The sequence below is a fragment of the Pithys albifrons genome, chromosome 8 (assembly GCF_047495875.1).
Source record: "Pithys albifrons albifrons isolate INPA30051 chromosome 8, PitAlb_v1, whole genome shotgun sequence".
Lineage (NCBI taxonomy): Eukaryota > Metazoa > Chordata > Aves > Passeriformes > Thamnophilidae > Pithys > Pithys albifrons.
The window spans coordinates 3919218-3936953 of record NC_092465.1 but is presented as its reverse complement, the minus strand read 5'-3'; the positions used below and the strand labels follow the sequence as shown (position 1 = coordinate 3936953).

General features: G+C 40.9%; 1 protein-coding gene across 7 annotated transcripts in view; it reads right to left on the bottom strand.

The window, feature by feature from the left end:
- Nucleotides 1-15374, bottom strand: part of GTDC1 (glycosyltransferase like domain containing 1) — a 180095-nt gene extending 164721 nt beyond the window's left edge. For 6 of the 7 annotated variants that reach the window (XM_071561806.1, XM_071561805.1, XM_071561811.1 and 3 more), the window contains exons 1-2: nt 15293-15374; nt 5820-5939 (exon numbers count right to left, since the gene is read on the bottom strand). The gene's annotated coding sequence lies outside the window, so the exon portion shown is untranslated. Of the gene's footprint in view, nt 1-5819; nt 5940-13456; nt 14286-15292 lie in introns of those variants that run through there. The other variant, XM_071561807.1, reaches the window with a different exon arrangement.
- Nucleotides 15375-17736: the final 2362 nt, after the last annotated feature.

Below are 17736 nucleotides of genomic sequence, written 5' to 3'. Positions count from 1 at the left end.
ATGTTTAATAAGACTGGACACATTTACTTCTTTGTACTCCATAGATTAAAGAACAATTAAGAGGATAGAAGTAGAAAATTGACTTAAGCTGGAGTTATACAATTGTGTGGCCAAAATTCTTTTGTCCACATGAGAGCATTTACATATCTAATGTAAGGTATTTTAAATAAGTTTCTATTGATTTAAAAACAGCACTTTAAATAGATTCTTATAACAGTAAAAAGCTTGTTTCATACCCGAGTAACTGGATCACCAGATGTAAAAAGCCCAACACACCCCATGCAGGCTCTCTACCATTTATCTCTCTGCCTCAAACTCTGAGTTGTAGAGCTTTAGGCCACCATAATCATTAAATAAAATTAAGAATATAATGTTCTAGTACTGTCTTTAAAGTTAAATACAACACTGGCAAATGCTTAGCAGGTTACACATGCTAAGCCGTTCAAGTGATAATCATGACAAATGCGTAATTTAATGCCCACTCACCTTGATTTATATGAACTATCATATATGTCTCATGCATTCATTTTATGTCACTGGGAAGGATCTCATCTTTCCTGATCTGCATCAGTGTTCAGTTTGAACTTAGGCACTTCATCTTTTCTTTGCATTAAACAGAATCATTCTTCGCACATCGTGGAAGGTGCCTGGGGCTGCACAGTCCTTTGCAATCTCAGCAACTGGCCCTATCATTCCCTGTGATAGTTATGCTGAAAAAAATAAGACCAACCAAATTTCCAACTGCCCTTCCAACTGTTGGAGAAACAGCTCAGCCCATTCTTTGCCACTTAAGAAAAGGTCCCACAAAGGTCAGCCTTTCACATGAAATACAGATCATTAACACTGAATACACAACTATTTGATGCTCAGTTTTTGTTTGTATAACTGCTATTCCATACCTATTTCAGGATGTTCTCTCTCTATATATAAGATTTTTAAAGTCCCTTCCAACCCAAAGCATTCTAAGATTCTGTGATACATATATACACATCTAAATGTAACAGACATACACACACAATGAGCTTGTTTCCCAAACTAAGGCATAACAAAAGGGTTGTTTATTGAATCAGAAAGAAGCCACCCAATGTTAAGTCATTTCTCTTATTCTCAAAGGATTCTGATGATGAGACAAACTATAATTTATCAAATAAGCTCCAGAGTATCCTGCCCTGACTGCAAAAAGCACTAAACCACACAATATGGATAGGAAAAACTAGGTGAAGAGTGTGCCAGTTGCCTACCTGGAAAGTGTTACCTATTTTTACCACAAGCCACAGCTACTCTGTCCCATGGAGAGAAAGAATTCTCCTCAAGGCTGTTAACTCTTCTAGAACATTAAATCTAGACCCAAAACTCATATGATAAGCATCTAAGCTTATGCAGCTTCTGAAACAGTGTTTACTCTAGAGCTGGGTCTACAGTGACCTAGGCAACCATCTACTACATCACATCAAACACACCTTACATACAGAAAAGGAATGATGCAAAATAGCAACACTAACAGATAAAGAAAAAAAACACATTATTTGTGGGAAGAAGAGGTGTGGGTTGCAATCATCTTGAGTCAGACCATCAAGTCCATTGTGTCACCTGATGTTACACTGGCAGGCACTGTAAAAGAAAGCCTGGCCCAGGCTTGGAAATTCCACAGGCTACAGAAGCCCCATGAAAATAAAATTAATACCAACAAAGAAAATATAGAAACAAAAAAAGCCCTTAAATGTTTAGCACAGAGCTTCCAAAAGTTACCAAAGTATAGTATTCTTACTTCAATTCCTGAGTGATCCCAAGATAATCAATCTTTTTCTCCTCAATCAAAATAAACGTAACTCTCACCTAGCACAAGTTACATGCAAACACAACACGTGATGGAAGGCCTGTGTGTACAGCATGACATGTGGCTTCTCCTAAGTGTGTCCAGATCCCAATTAGCCTAAAATTATTTCATTCCTGAGTCTCCAAAAAGACACAGCTATGTTAAATGATGACAATCCCAGAAGCCAAACACTCACCTTGAAAAATGGTTTAGTCTTATAGGTTTGCACTCACTTTTCCTATTTTTGCAGAGAATAACTGCAGAAACAGCATCCAAACAATTTTAATTTGTGACCTTTTACCACAGATGGTAATTTCTTTGACTAGTTCTTTTATAGTCCATCCCATGTTCTTCCAAATAAGAGCTGCACAAAAATACTTTGCATGAAAAACTAAATGTTCCCAGTGACAACTCTGATCACGTCATTCTTTGCACATGAACACTGAAAGATGCAACAACAGCAAAACCCACTATTTATTCTTATAACTTCAAGACTAATTCCTAAATATAGTATGATTTCAAATTCTCTCTCCTAAAACTCAAATAATATGTTCATTGCTTTAACTGAAAGCTAGCAAAGTACAACTTGTATTGTGCTGCAGGCCATAAAGGGAATGTTCTTCATTTGAATCATGGTTGGATGAAGATGAAAAGTAGTTTCTGAAAATTTACAACAGTTCTGACACTACTGTGTGTTCCTCGTTACAAGTTATCCCTCTCTATTTATCAGACTGACTCCAGATCTTTCACTACCTTCAAAAAGATCATTTTTATCAATTCTTCATGTCCTTATACCCAACCATAGGAAGTGCACAGAATATAGGGAAAATTCCTGATTGAGAAAAAGACCAGGGATAAGAGAAGGACCAGAGCAGCTGCTTCAGACAAGATAAGCTGTAGTTTAAAAGTAACATTTAGTAATTACTTTTGTCTTTAGCAACACACACAGGTGATGTTTTCTCAGCACTCACCTATCCTCAGTAACCATTCTGCAATATAAAAAATATTCCTACATAAAGGGAACTCATTTAGAACTATCAGAATCCCTTCTCTTCTCCATTTCAGACTGACATTAACACCAGCATTGCTTCCACTACTTCACAGCAGAGAGCTCTATTTAGCTTATGAATTTCATGGAATCCTTTCTCTACCCCAAACGAAGCTTTTCCCAAAATTAAACTGTTCTTAGACTGATTTCTGGAGAGTATTTGGGAGGGTTGATTTCATATTAAACAGGTTGTGCTTGCCTGTGGCAGCCTCTTTTAGCTCTGAACATTCAGACACTGGGCTTACAGCTGGAAAAACAAAGTCTCAATTATGCACAGATTTCAATCCTTAAAAATACTTTAAATTTGACTTTCTGGAAAACACATTATCAGCCTTCAAGCCAGTCTTTACACACAGCATGGAGATGCAAATACAGGTTTACAATGTGACCACAGGTACATTATTCGGTTTCAGGGCTAACACCAGCCTTCAGGAAACGTCCCTAACATCGGCCTTAAGGAGCCACAACTACTCCTACAGCAGGAAATTTTCTAAACAGCACCTGAAAGTCCAAGGAGAGCCTACAACTGATTCCAGACCTTCCCAGATGATGCAGTGTGCTAAGGCAGAGGTGAAAACGTAGATAGTCTGTCACCACACGCAACAAAGCCTTGCAGGAGCAGACACAGCCCAGACCCTTCTACAACCTGCCAGAGTTCCAACTTAGAAATGACTGCTGCTGTTTTCAAAGACTTTTAAAGGCTTTGCTAGAAAAGCTCTTTGCTCAGATGTTCTTTCTCGCCTTCCTTCTTCAGATATTGTTTGCTACAGGGTAACAGAAAAAGCTTCCAACTTAAGCAATTCTTCAAAGGACTCTGGGGAACACCTGCAGATCTCAAAAGATGCTGGATACATGGTATGAAACACCTACAGTGCAACAAAGATCACCTGAAACAAGATATCCAAGCTGGACACGCAAGTAATGTCTCAGAATTAGAAACACCATCTAGAAACCCAGAGCCATTTAGTCTGGAATAACACAGGAATTACTAGTGAGTTCACTTGTGAGGTGTCATCCTTACAGAAAAGCATCCAGTTAAATTACAATGCAAGCATGGACCTTGCTGGGAAATCTCAGGACTCCCTGAACACTCACCTGTGCATTAACACCACATACAGTCTAAAACATCATGAATAAAACCTTCTGTAACAGCATCCCACCAATTCTTCCAGTTTGTTTCTTGCATTTATGTACGAAAACTTTACGTGCAAATCAAAGCTGACATGAGCTGCAACACAGCACTTTTAAACTAGGAGGAAGTTTCAAACCAGTATTTCTGTACTTTTTCCTACTGCTTAAAATGGTTTCTGTACACCTTTGTTGTGAAATAAGCTGAGTAGTAGTTACCTCATCACAACATTTTTCAAACACTTATCACTACACACTGTTGATAAAAATGTTTTCATCCTATAACCACTAAAGCTTTTCTTCTCAAAGCAAGATAAAAGCTGAAGTTTAGTCACATAACAGAAGTTTTTAGAGAAGTTTACTAAAAATAAGGTATTTTACTTCTCAAAGCAAAATAACACATTGCACTTGGAAGATGTTTGCTCTCCATACTGAGTTAACACCTGTTACATACCTGAAGGGGTTTCCTGAGCAAGCCAAGTCTCCCCAGCAACTCCAGGTTGTAATTACACTGCTCAAATCATCCCCACACGTTAAAAAAATGGAAAGCAATATGTAGAGTCTTAATGGATCAAACAGTTTCTTCTGATTTCATACAGCATATTAAAAGAATAAACATGAACATTCTGGCCATATATTAAGGCAATTCTTACACCCAAACAATTTGATAATATAACATTGAGTACCAAGCTAGGTTTTTTTTCATAAATTATGATCTAAACAGAATACTAGTCAATTCACCAAAAGATATCAAAGATATCCCTTTATTACAAATGATCCAAGTATCCCCCTTGAGGCTATGGCTATCAGAAAGCATTTAGCTGGCTCCCAAGCCAATATTTTTCGGATCTGTTTTATTATGAAACTGTAACACATTTTCAATAACTTTTAGCTTTGCTATACGGAGCAACAAATAATTTCCCAGAACCCCTTTGGAAAATCTGACATGCGAAATGATTCTCTAGTCAACTTGTGTATTATTAAGCTAGGAAAAAAAATCCCACATATCGAATCATTTGATCACTGGAGAAAATGGAAAAGTATTGGGAGCTTCAGGACAGATGGACGAACTTCAGGTCATATAAAACACTACCAAGGCTGTATTTGAAGAAAAATGTGAAAGTTTGTGAAAGCGCCCCGGGTGAAAATACTTTGTGTTGCTAAGAAACATCATCCCTGATGATGGATGAATTAAATTGTCTCAGTTAGCAGAGCCAACTCCAGGCATCCCTCGTTTATTAGTAGAATGTTTTCTTGTACTGGTAATTTATTTCAACAGCTACATACAAATAAAAAGCCCTACCTTGAAATGAAACTGAGAATTTCAAACTCACATAATTAATGCTAGAAAACAGAACAGAGTTTACATTTTTAACAGAATTTAATAACATTTAAAATTGTAAACTTTGAAAGTGAATATTAATACATTCAGACCATTAAGAACTTATTGTAGGATAATCTGCAGTGAAATACACTATTCAATTTCCAGCATTACTCTGTGTACAATCCAGTGAAGAATAAAACTCTTCAAATATTTCTAAGCACTGAACAACATGGATACTCAGGTAACCAAATTCTAAACATCACTGAGAGAAAAGCATATTAATTTGTCATGAATTGTTATAACACCACCAACATAAAAGTTCCACATGAAGGAAATAATATAAACCATCTGCTTTTATCATGTGGACATTGTCTTCATGTTTCATCCAGTTGCTTCTTTCATATCTTACTTACTGCTTCTCCTGCAGAACATACACATGAACTTAGAGCAGTGTTATCTTTCCATTTCTGAAGTGTTTGCTGATGAACTCCCACAGCTCATACCTGCTTTGCCAGCTGTCCACTGCCTGAAGTGAAATCCCTTCAAAAAGATATAGCTGGAGCAGAGAAAGGCCACCAACTTCCCTCTTCTCACCAGCTGCACATCAGGCCAGAGGAGCTCATCTGAAAGGGGAAAGAACAGTAAGGACATCTCACCTGACACAGCCTTCAAAAGATAGAACAGGAAAAGTAAAGCACAGTGGGCAGGGAGCTCCAGCATGAGCAGGACAGTCCTGAGACCAGGAAAAAGACGCATGACTGTTGCTCAGAGATGAGGGAAAAAGGCAGGGCTTTCTTAATAAGCCAGAGGGGAATATGCAGAATTTATGCCACCCAGAAACCAACCAGTCTGTTGCCCGTGGTTTATTCTCAGTGCAAAGAACCATTTTGCAAGGACACAATTGGAAAAGGAGAGAACCATTAAAGATAATGAATTTCACTTGTCTGATGCCAAGGCTTTGGGGTTTTTCTTCCTAAATTTACTAGACTGTGTTCTAATGGAGATTTCAACTTAGAAGTCCCAAGTTTTAGGCCCAGAGAGTACAATTTAAGGCAAAAAGTGGAAAACAATCTATAAACTGTCTTCAGATCACATCACAGCTTCCAAGTCAGAAATTACCACACATAATAGTTAGTCAATACAAAGAGGCAACCATAGAGGCTCTTCTTCCCAAGTCAGAGTTACCACTGGAGAAACCAAGGAGAAGTATTAAACCCATTTGGCTGCACTAGAGGAGCTGTGTTTCCTGCAAACCTAATAAGGAAGAGCTTTACAATCTGAGCAGAAGCCTTTCAAAACCTCAGAGGACATGCCTTATCTGCACCACTTCTGCTTCTGGCATCCCAGAAATCCTGAAGACAGAAGGCAGATTAGACTGCAGCTTTCCTAGGCACAGATGTTGCAATCACATCTGCCTTAACTGTAAGCCACAGTTCTTGCCACTTTCCAGCTCTCTAGCAGCATCTCTTTGTTGCTTTGGTCTTGGAAATGCCAGTGCAGAGGATAAAACCAAGTGTTTCTGATCACATCAGGTATAGCAAAACAACAGCTTAGAAACCGAACGCTTGCAGATTATGTTCCAAGCAAAGAACATGAAAGAAAAGGGTTTGAAATAGAGATACCATTTCTTTCCCTCCTCCCTTGCCTACCTGATTCACAAGTAACACTTCAAAAAAACTCCTTGATCAATCAGATCTCAGTATTTGAAGTGCTGATTTAGCAGCCCTGAAGAATGACCATTTGTGTATGGATCAGACACAGAAGTATAATCAAAAATGAGTTTATACACCACTCTGACAAACGGAACCACCACCAACCCAGGGGTGCAGATCAATGTAAACACCCTCCAAACTTTTTAAACTTATTAAAAAATCCCTCCCTAAACACCTACAAGCTGTAAAATGTTGGATATAATTTGTCCAGTTTCAGGCTCCCGGACAGAAAGAACCAAGACCAGCAACGGTCCCAAAGACTATGAAGGGATCAGAGCACAACCCACCCATTCTGCAACTGCAGTTCCAAAGGTCAGGTCTGCAACAAGGTGCAGACACTTCCTCTTGGAATTTTCAATGCAGGACTATTTAATGCTTTATTTATTACTTGGATGATGAACAAAATAGTTGCAAAATTTGGTAGTTACCTTGGAAGGGTTGCAAGCATTCAGGGAAGCAGAGTTAGACTTGAGAAAAGTGGGACTAAGTGATTAACAAAACTGAAATTGGGGTTTTAATATTGAATTTTCAGAAATGAAAAATAATTCAAACTTATAATAATAGGAGCATCATATGCAAAAGAGGGTAAGATTTATTATGTTCATCACTGATACTGATTAATGTTTAGATCTGAATAAATATGCAGGAAACAAATAAATGCTCAGAAGAAAACCTAGGCAACCTAGAAGAGTTAAGCAGGATCAGTGAGTACAAATAAAAGATGAGTAAAGAAAGAGAGTTCAAGCTTCAAAATAGGTTAACAGCAGTGACAAGAATCATGTCCCGCTACCACAAAATCCACAGCAGAACAAAAAAAAAAACAACCCAAGAAGCTTAACGGGTTAGGAAAAAAATTAGAATAGTATTAGAGGAAATATGCCACCTCCAGGGATAGTTAAACAAGGGATTAGGTTATGGAGGGGTTACACAAATCTTCACTGATTGTTTTTAAGTCCTGGTAAGAGGAACATGTCAGAAATGGCCTATAAATACCTGCCTGGCTTACACACAACAATATGCTCACACGTACAGTACGGGCCTCAGAGCAGAGCAACGACCTCCAGAGATTCACGTTTTCTTTGCTAAACTTAAAGGCTGCACAAGTTTAGGCTCCTGCCAGGCAACTCAGCAGGTGATCTGACTGCTCCTTAGAGCTCCAAGCAGGCTTTTGATATCTCTCTTTTCTAAATAGCCAAGGCAGGGCGTGATTGACAATTTTCTCTCACATCAAGCATGCTACCTTAAACGTGAAGTGCTCTGAATGATCCACCGGGGAAATAAAGTCAAAGAACAGAGAAGGAAACAGCAACTGATCCCAGGAATCCCATCCTGAGAAGGAAATCACAACTGCCAAATTGGGCAAGGATGCACATTCCATTAGTACTTAGAAATACAGGTAGTTATATTTTCTTTTCTAGCACCTACAATAAATAAGCCTTAATAAAAAGAAGTCTTTAACAAAGTACTTAGAGAAATAAGGAGGGAAGGTTTGACGTTTCTAAGCTTATTTTCACAGCGGTATGAAAGGAAATGAGGTAGAGTCAGAGCTAATTCTCCTTATATAATTTCACACAGAATGATTAGTTCTGCCCCAACAGTAACAGCTTTCCAGAGGTTCCTACTTGTCACCAAGATTGCATACAGATGCTCTAAGTGTAGCTTCCCTATTCTCCACTGACAACCAACTTAAAAGGCCAATATAATACTCATTTTACTATAGAATGGAATTCACAGCATGAATAGTAAAATAATGTCAGAGCTACCATGAAACTGCAGTTACATGTTGGGGGCTGCAACTTTTAAAAGTTTAATCATGAAATGGATTCATAGAGAGGCACATTAAAGCATCCTGGTGCTTTAGGTGTCCCCTGGGCACCAAGGATGTCCAAGAGCAGCACAAGCTGTGGCCAGAAAATGAGGGCAAAGGCACAGAGGAGGAGCATTTGTGTCACATGTCCTGCTGGATTTTTTCTTTAAAAAGCAGGTTTCAATGATTCCTGTGCTAAGCTAATGCCCTCCTCTCTTAAGCCTGATTAGGAAAGACATTCCACATGCTGAAGGTGGTGGAATTCCTAAATCACCTGGGTCGCTTCTGGGTGAAATACCAATTACGGGTAATTCACTGCAACAAGGCCTACAAAAAGGAAAGCCTAAAAGACACCCCTCAGTCCAATGGTGAACATATCACATGGATAATCCTAAAACTCTTTGCAAAAACTTGTAATAGGTATTAGTACTTTTATAAAGCACTGCAGTGCTTTGTGTTTAATCCTTGAATAGACACTGGTAGAAAAGCCATATTCTATTCCAAAACTGCTACTGCAAATTCCAGCTCAGCTACTACTATTGCTTCGAAAACATACAGGATCTTAAAGGATATATATACACAAATATACATTTCAAATACACCTAATAGTAAATTTAGCTATCAACAGGAAAGTTAAATCACACCCCAAAAGAGCATGCAAAATAGTAAGAACTTTAAACGTGTGTATCTTGCAGTTTTTAGGACAACCATTTGTTTTACAAAAGACCTACAGATTAAATACAAAGCACACTATTAGTTATAGGCACAAGAACAACCAATTTTTTATGCTTTGCCAGAAATAATGACTAATTAGGCCAGCACCACCCTGCAGTCATTTCCATAAATCTTGCCTTTATGTTTAAATCACAACAAAAAGAAAACTGACTTAACAACAACAAGAGCATATTTCTCATCAAAGTTTTCTTAAAGCAAGATCAGGATAAGAAATTATTCTCTAAAGTCAACACGATGATGTTACTGTTTATTTGGAGAACTTAAACTCAAACCAAACACAGTTATACTCAGAAATCTGCTGTATTAAAGTGCAATCCAGTAGTCAGACAAGGTAATTGGGAAAACTTTCAAGTGGGAAATGACAAAACACAGTTTCACAGAACCCTCATGGATCTCTTATTCTGCAAAGTCATCTCACAGCATATTCCTTGTGTAAACCTTGAAAAGAAACGGAATATAAAAGATGCAATATGTTCAACTACTTGTTGAATTTTTGTTTTCTGGCATATTTATATGTAAAGTAAATATCAAAGCAGAAAGATATGTAGGAAATACGATGCTGAGCATCAGATGAAATAAGTTGTATTTCAATTAAGATTTTCATTTTAAAATTATAGGAATTATGCTGTTTCTGAGAAATCAATCACACGCATCAGGCAAGATATTTATAAAAACACCTTATTTTCACAAGGCACCAGGGACTTGATTCTTGTTTTGTTTATAAAGGTGTCACCTGGTAAATAAACCCCATAAAAGAGAATCAAGATCTATGCAATCAAATACTCCACTATAATGCCATTAACACATGGCTTTAAGGTGTTTTTTCCCTCTCCAAACCAATCTGATTGGAAGAAGAGGGATATTTTTCTACAAGCTGGTCTAGAAGTGGTGCTGTCCTCACAGTTCTTTCTCCCAAATATCCTGCCACTACAGTCACACATCATCACTGCTCTGGCTAATCATCCATTCTGACTTTTCAGCATTCCCAAACATTTACTCTTGCATGCACAAAGGTTTGATATTCTGGAAGTGCTTCCACACAATGGCTTTACAACACTTCTGCTTCTATTATGAACATTTTATTAGGCTTTAGGAGGACACACCAAAATTCAAAGTCCTTAAGAAATATAAGTCATGGCAACAGCCAGATCTCCATCCTTCATTCCAACACACTTGACCACTGAATCCTGCCAGGGTGAGTAACACCCAACATGGGACATGGATTCCATCCCAGAGAAGGAATAAAACACTGCATCATATTAAATCTGCAACCAATTACTTAGGCGTGAACTTGAGGGGTGTGTTTTTCCCTCAATGACAGCTTCTAAAAGTGACTGTGAAAGAAATCTTGCACTCTGGATGGTGTTTTATTCATCAAGACCACGATCACCACAAGTTTTCTGTTGCCAGAGGCATGGCCAAAGCAACCTTTCTAACAACCACTGCTGTAGCTCCAAGAAGAAAACATTCCCACGGTATTTATGGCAATATCATACTTGTACCATTGAGCATCACTAACACAAACAACCTGCTGCACAAACAGGCACCTCACTGCCCAAAAATAAGCTTGGAACAAAACTGGAAAACAGCATGTGAAGCCGCACTAGTCACAGTGTTACAGAGCTACACAATGCACATGTTTTCAGGTGCAAAACTGGTTAAATTCCCCTTGTTTTGGTCACACTAACATTAATCTTTCCACCAATTTTCCATAATAATTCAGCAAACTACAACAATTTAGCAAAATTAGGTTATGAAGAATGTATTTAATCCAGTTGCACCTGAAATGCCAGCAAGCTAATCACATATGTATTAAATTTTGCAGTTTGATGGTACGTAAGCCTACACACACAAACCAAACAACACTCAGAGCCTGACCTTGCCTGTTTTCCTCCAACTTCTGCATTTCATCATTAATGTTATATAGTTCATTGTTAATTTTAGACATTCCTCCAGTTCTCATTTGAACACCAAAGAGCTACTCGTACCCAAAATACCAGCAATCTGAAATACTGACTTCCCTACTTACTGTCATTTATAACTTCAAAAGATCTTTGATTTCTTGCCTACAGGAAATGCTGTCAATCAAAAATAAAACATATATACACTCCCATATATCCATATAGGTGGGGTCCAAGATTTAGGATAAAGGACTTTTTGGAGAGATGGGTTTCGGATTTAGATTTCATACTCTGTCTGGTGCTTCACACATTTATCTTTACTTTCACATCTGACTTTCAGCAATATGGCCAGCTAAGGTGACCATTTAAGACACACTTTGATATAAATCCATGAAGAAGTGAAATTCACACTGGGATATGTGTCCTTCCAGCACTCAGGCACCATTTCCCCACCTCTAACTGCACCACTTACGGATGGCTGGGGGCAGGGGAAGGCTGGCTCTCCACAGCCCCTTGTTAACAATTCTGCCACCAAAGATTAACATGATTTTCCTGCTTTACAAACTTGGTAGAACAGACTTTTCACACGCAAATGAGGAAAAAAACATGGTAATCATTTTTCTTTCCACAATGCCTGCTGCATGGAATCCTACCAGCCCTACATAGGTATTTCGAGTTTGTTCTTCACTTTTGTTGGAGTTTTTTTGATCAGGAGTAACAATAAATTACACAAATAATCCCAGACAATGAGATACTCGCTCTGTTCAAGTCAGCAAATCATCTGCCTTTGTTTTGTTACTACTCCCATTATACAACAGCTCATGTCTCAAGCAGTGGCACATAGAAGCCCTCAAATAGAACAGTCAACATTAAGGTCCTGTTATTTATACCAGTATCACAGAACAGCATCATTAAACAGTTTGGGTTGGAAGAGACCTTAAAGGCCATGACATTCCAAGCCCCTGCCATGGGCAGGGACACCTTCCACTAGACCAGGTTGCTCCGAGCCCTGTCCAATCTGGTCTTGAAAACTTACCATTCATATCACTAAAAACAAAACCCTAAAATACATTTTCAGTGTATCTCCTTACACCAGAACATAATTCTGTTCACACAGGAACATATATGTTATGTTTCTTCTGAGCATATAGTTCAGGACCCAATTCTTACAGAAACAGCAGTTAACTCAGTTCTTGAACCAGGTAAGATCTCAACTCTTTGGACAAGACTTCCTCTTTGCAGCTGGAAGAGCTAATACAAGACAATATTCCACATAAATATTTGCTCAACAGTTGCAGGAGAAGTGTCTCACTCCAATGGCTCTCCCAGCCTGGACTATATGGGACAGTTTTGGATAAACACATTCTGATCTTATGAAGCCAAACAATGAGATGTGTACATACTTTATTTCTTTTCTACAAGTTAGATTCCAGCTTACAAACAGTAAGGAATTTAAATACAGCAAATACTTCTAAAACTACTGGCCTTGCCTACATCAGGAGGAGCTTGGTGTGATCACAGCTTCCAACAGCCTTCAGTTTTTCCCCAGGAAGTTTATTACATGAGCCCTGAGTGACAGAAAGTACACGGGTAACATATTGTTTTGATGATAAAAATGTATATTCAGACACTCTTGCCAGTACAGGACATTGGTCAGAGACCACAAACCCTCACTGCTCCAACCAAAACAGAAAGTAACAGAGTCCATGCTGTAGACTGGGTCAGAGGCCTAAAATGCCCAAAGTATGTGGTTCTGAGCTATGGGCTAAAAGCACTTTGCAGTTGCAGGGTGTAGAAAACACTTCTAAAAAGCTAAACCAAGAACCTTTTGTTTTCATATTCTCAAATTTTATAGAGCAAAAATGTTTGAGAATAGTTTATTGCTTTTACCGGCCACTCTAAAACGGGCCTCCAGCCAACCAGGTCTTTAAAATATGTCTATATCTTATTTTAAAACAACATTAAGGAAGTTGTATAACTTTTACATTGTAGTCTGAGCAACTTAGCAGCAAAAGTGACACGTTTCAGCTGTACCCCAGGCACGACTTCTGCAACACCTGTTGCACTTGGTACTGATCCTAATGCAGGAGAGAGACACACAAGGGTTAATTAGCAGGTGCTTAACTCATGGCAAATCTCAAAAGGCTGAAATTCAGGTGTAACAGTATCACTTTATGGCAATTCAAACTGTGGGTTCATCAGGTGAGGGAGGAAGGAATGTGGCACTCTATTTGTAAAGTACCAACACTTTGAGCTGAACAGAGTTTGCTTGTTAGTTTCAACTACCACCATCAATGATTGAACTGGGAAACTGATCAAAAAGTTTGTAAACAACATGTGTTTACAAGATACACTTGTGTATTGTTACATTTGTAAATATCAAGTTGTTTACAATACATTGAGAACCACCCTCACTTTTTTATATGTGGTAGGCACATAGATCAAAAAAAAGAAAGACAGCATTGATTTAAAATACTGCCTTGTATTTTAGTACACCTTGACTTCCAAGAAGGAAAGAAAAAAAAAAGATAAAGCAAGAACATACTCTACATTGGGCCTTGAAAGTTTCAATTAAAATTCAATATTGTGCTTTGTATAGAAGCTCTTTACATGAAAACCCTGTCATGGTTAAGATTTAAGGTTAACCAGGTTAATAGAGTCCAATAAAACAGCTCTATTGAATTATGCCAAACCACTGTTATAAGCCACACTAAAATCTGCTACTCCACTTTACCTATTGGGCTTAACTGAATCACAGCAATGTGCACCCACTTCTCATCAGCCAGAAAACTCTCCCATAAATAAGCTTCAAACTTTTCCCCATCTCCTAAAAAAACAAAATAAAGTTCATGCCTTTGCACCTTAAGGTTTCTCTCTGGCCATCACAGTCATGTGTTAAAAGATCTGTGCTCACCTGCCAAGCCCCATCCATCCCAGACACTTTCCTAAACTTGGGATATGTTTGCAAACTATATTTAAGCAGTTCCTCTGCTGTAAAGTGTTCTGTCCCGTGGCATTTTCAGCCTAAAATAATAAAGCCAATACCCTAAAATCCACGTATGTTGTAAACTTTAAGTGTTCTTAACGTTTTCTGTTTTCCCTTCTTCTCCAAAGCATGATGCTATGCCAAAACTGCAAGTGCAATTTTTCCAGGTAACCTCCACCAGCAGAACTGCTGTACGTATCAACATTTTGACATTTGGGATGAAACCGCGTTTGGGTTTCTGCACCTCCGCTTCCCTGCTTACAACGAGCAGACCCTGAACACAAGAGCAAACCCAAAAGGTGAAATGCAGCGTGTCTTTGGGAAGCAGCACTTCGGCCGCGGGGGTACCGGGGGCGGCCCCGGCCCGAGCGCCACCGGCAGCACCTGCGGGGCCGGGCCAGGCCGCGCTCACTGCCGGCCGGGCCGGGGGCACCGGGAGGGACCGGGAGGGACCGAGGGGGATCCCCGAGGCCTCTGCCCGCCCCAGCTCAGCCCGGCAGCCATGTTAGGCCAGCCTGGAGGCGGCACCGGCGCTGCCCGGGCAGGGAGCGGCCCCTTCCCGGCCGCGGCGCCAGGGCCTCCCCCGACCCTGGGCCCACCCTCAGCGCTGCCCCCTCCGCAGGTGCCGGAGCCGGCTCCGCTCCGCTCCCTCCCGGTTCTCCTCTGGGCTTCTCCCTCCTCCGGCTCCGCACGCCCAGCGCGGCGGGGCTCGCCCGGAGCCCCCTCTGTCTCCGCGCCGCTCCCGCCGAGCGCCCGCCCCGCTGACCCCTTCCCTTCCCTCCCCGCCCGGTGGCGCGGGCGGCCCCGCTCCTCACCCCACCCCGAGGGCGCTCACCTCTTCTTCCTCCTCCTCCTCCTCCTCTTCCTCCTCACTCCCGCCTGGAGACCGTCGGCACCGACGCGCCGCCGTCCCGGCCCCTCCCTCGGCTCAGAGCCGGCCCCCCCTCCCGCCCCGTCGCCCGGGGACCCTCCCTGCCCGCGGGGAGCCAGGGGCTCCCCCAGGGACCGGGATCTCCCCGGGGACCCTCCCTGCCCGCGGGGCCCCCCCAGGTCCCTCCCTCCCCGCAGGGCTCCCCCAGGGACCGGGATCTCCCCGGGGTTCCCTCCCTGTCCGCGGGACTCCCCAGGGACTGGGATCTCCCCGGGGTCCCTCCCTGTCCGCGGGGCTCCACAGGGACCGGGGAGACCCTCCCTACCCGCAGGGATATCCCGGCTGATGGAGCGGGATGGAGGAGGAATGATGAGAAGGACACCTGAGTGAAATGATGGGAGAGGAAACAAACAGTGTGAAGCAAGCGATGAAACACTCATCAAGAGCTTAGGAGGAGTGGAAGGAATAAATAGCGAGGAGTTGTGGACCAGGTGGGCTAAATGAAAAATAAAATAATTTTAAAAACATGATTCTGTGGGAGAAGCAGCTGAAAAGAGTGAAAATCAGGGCTGTTACTGGTTAGAAATGAGTAGGAGGTGTGGGTTTTTTCCCTAGCTCAAGCCTTTTCAGGTGGTGCTGCTCCTGGGAGAGCTGGGCAGGTGTTATCATGGAATTATCATAGAGTTACAGAATGGCTTGGGCTGGAAGGGACTTTAATGCTCATCTCGTTCCAAACCCCCTGCTATGAGCAGGAACAGCCTCCACTAGACCAGGTTGCTCCAAGCCTTTGAACACTTCCAGGAATGGGGCAGCCACAGACTCTGTGCCAGGGCCTCACCACCCTTGCAGCCAAGCATTTCTTCCTTATATGTAATCTAAACCTACTCACTTCCAGTTTGAACCAGTTCCCCCTTATCCTGTCACTATGAGACCTTGCAAATAGTCTTGCCCCATCTTTCCTGTAAGTTCCCTGCAGGTACTGGAAGGCCACAATTAGGTCACCCCAAAGCCTTCTCTTTTCCAGGCTGAATAAACCCAATTCTCTCAGCCTTTCCTCATAGCAGAAGTGTTCCATCCCTCTGATCACCTTGGTGGCCTCCTCTGGAGGTGTTATCATTCCGGCCAGGTGTATCAACTCTCCCTTTGGCCACAGTGAATAACAAACCTCTCCACCAAAAAAATTTTAGAGGAGAAATGTTTTGTCACACTGCCTCAGTTTAGTGTGCTTATCTCTGGTATGTAGACATAAACTTTTTTTTCTTTTTTTAATAGGAAGATGAAATGAGTAACACCTAATGGAGTGACAAAGCAAAAATTCCAGAGAATACAGCTGTGAGAAGCACCAACACCAGTAACTTGAGGAGTTATGCATTTTTTCCCACTCTGTCTAATGAGTGATTATGAAAGAGTGGCGAGAAGGCTGATTTGCATGAGAAATACCCTTAGGATAATGCAGTGTTTTGTGTAATGAGTTTTTAGGTTCAAAAACCCTAGCAAAGTTGTTTTCTAATAACTTTCCACTGTCCTGCACCTCTGAATTCCTGACACTGTCAAACTATCAAAATGCCAGAATGTCACGAGGCAGACAGTTCTTCCTGGGTTTTATCTAGGCAGAAGTAAGACCTGAAAATCTTTTAGTATTTATTACACACCTTAGAAATAATTTTATAAGATTGTGTCTCTCAGACAGGGTGACAGATGAGGAGACCTTCATTCTGACTGAATAATTTGCCCCTGGCATGTGCTGGAATGCAGCTAAACAGGATGTTTTATCCCCAATTTATGGATAAGAAAATTGAGGCAAGGAAGTGAAGGCATTTAGTTTTCAAGTGTAGAAGTGCTCATTTGTAAGCTGGCAATTTAGGCTTGAACTTTTTTTTCCCTTTTTTTGAGGAAAAGGACCGTGTATATACAGTTCCCATTGAAATTACACTTGAGGCACCCAAGCAGAAAGACTTTGGCCATACTCTTTTGGGGTCCTGCAGCCCTAATCCCATGTTCTAATTGGCCAGTAATCTGTGGACAGATATTGTAACAGTTCCTTTAGAATATTTTTCTACTTCTCGCTCATTTGCATACTAATGGCATAAAAATGGGCACTTCCTGCCAGTAATTAGTTGGAGCCCAGAATTAAAAGAAAGAAAAACACCACAGCATTATGGTAGACGGATGGTACTGAGGAAGCTGCAAAAAAGAGTCACTTCTCTGGTGCTCAGGGAGTGCCTTTAATTTAAGAATTCAAGGCTGGCAACTCTGTTACCTCTGTGTGACAGGGATTAACTCTTTACTTGGCCTAATAACTTTGCCTCTAATGAGCACCTCTAACTTTTTTCGTGGCAAATCACTCGATCTGTACTTCACCCAGGCTTGCCTCTGTAAAATGTTTTTCTTTTTTTTGGCTTCTTCCC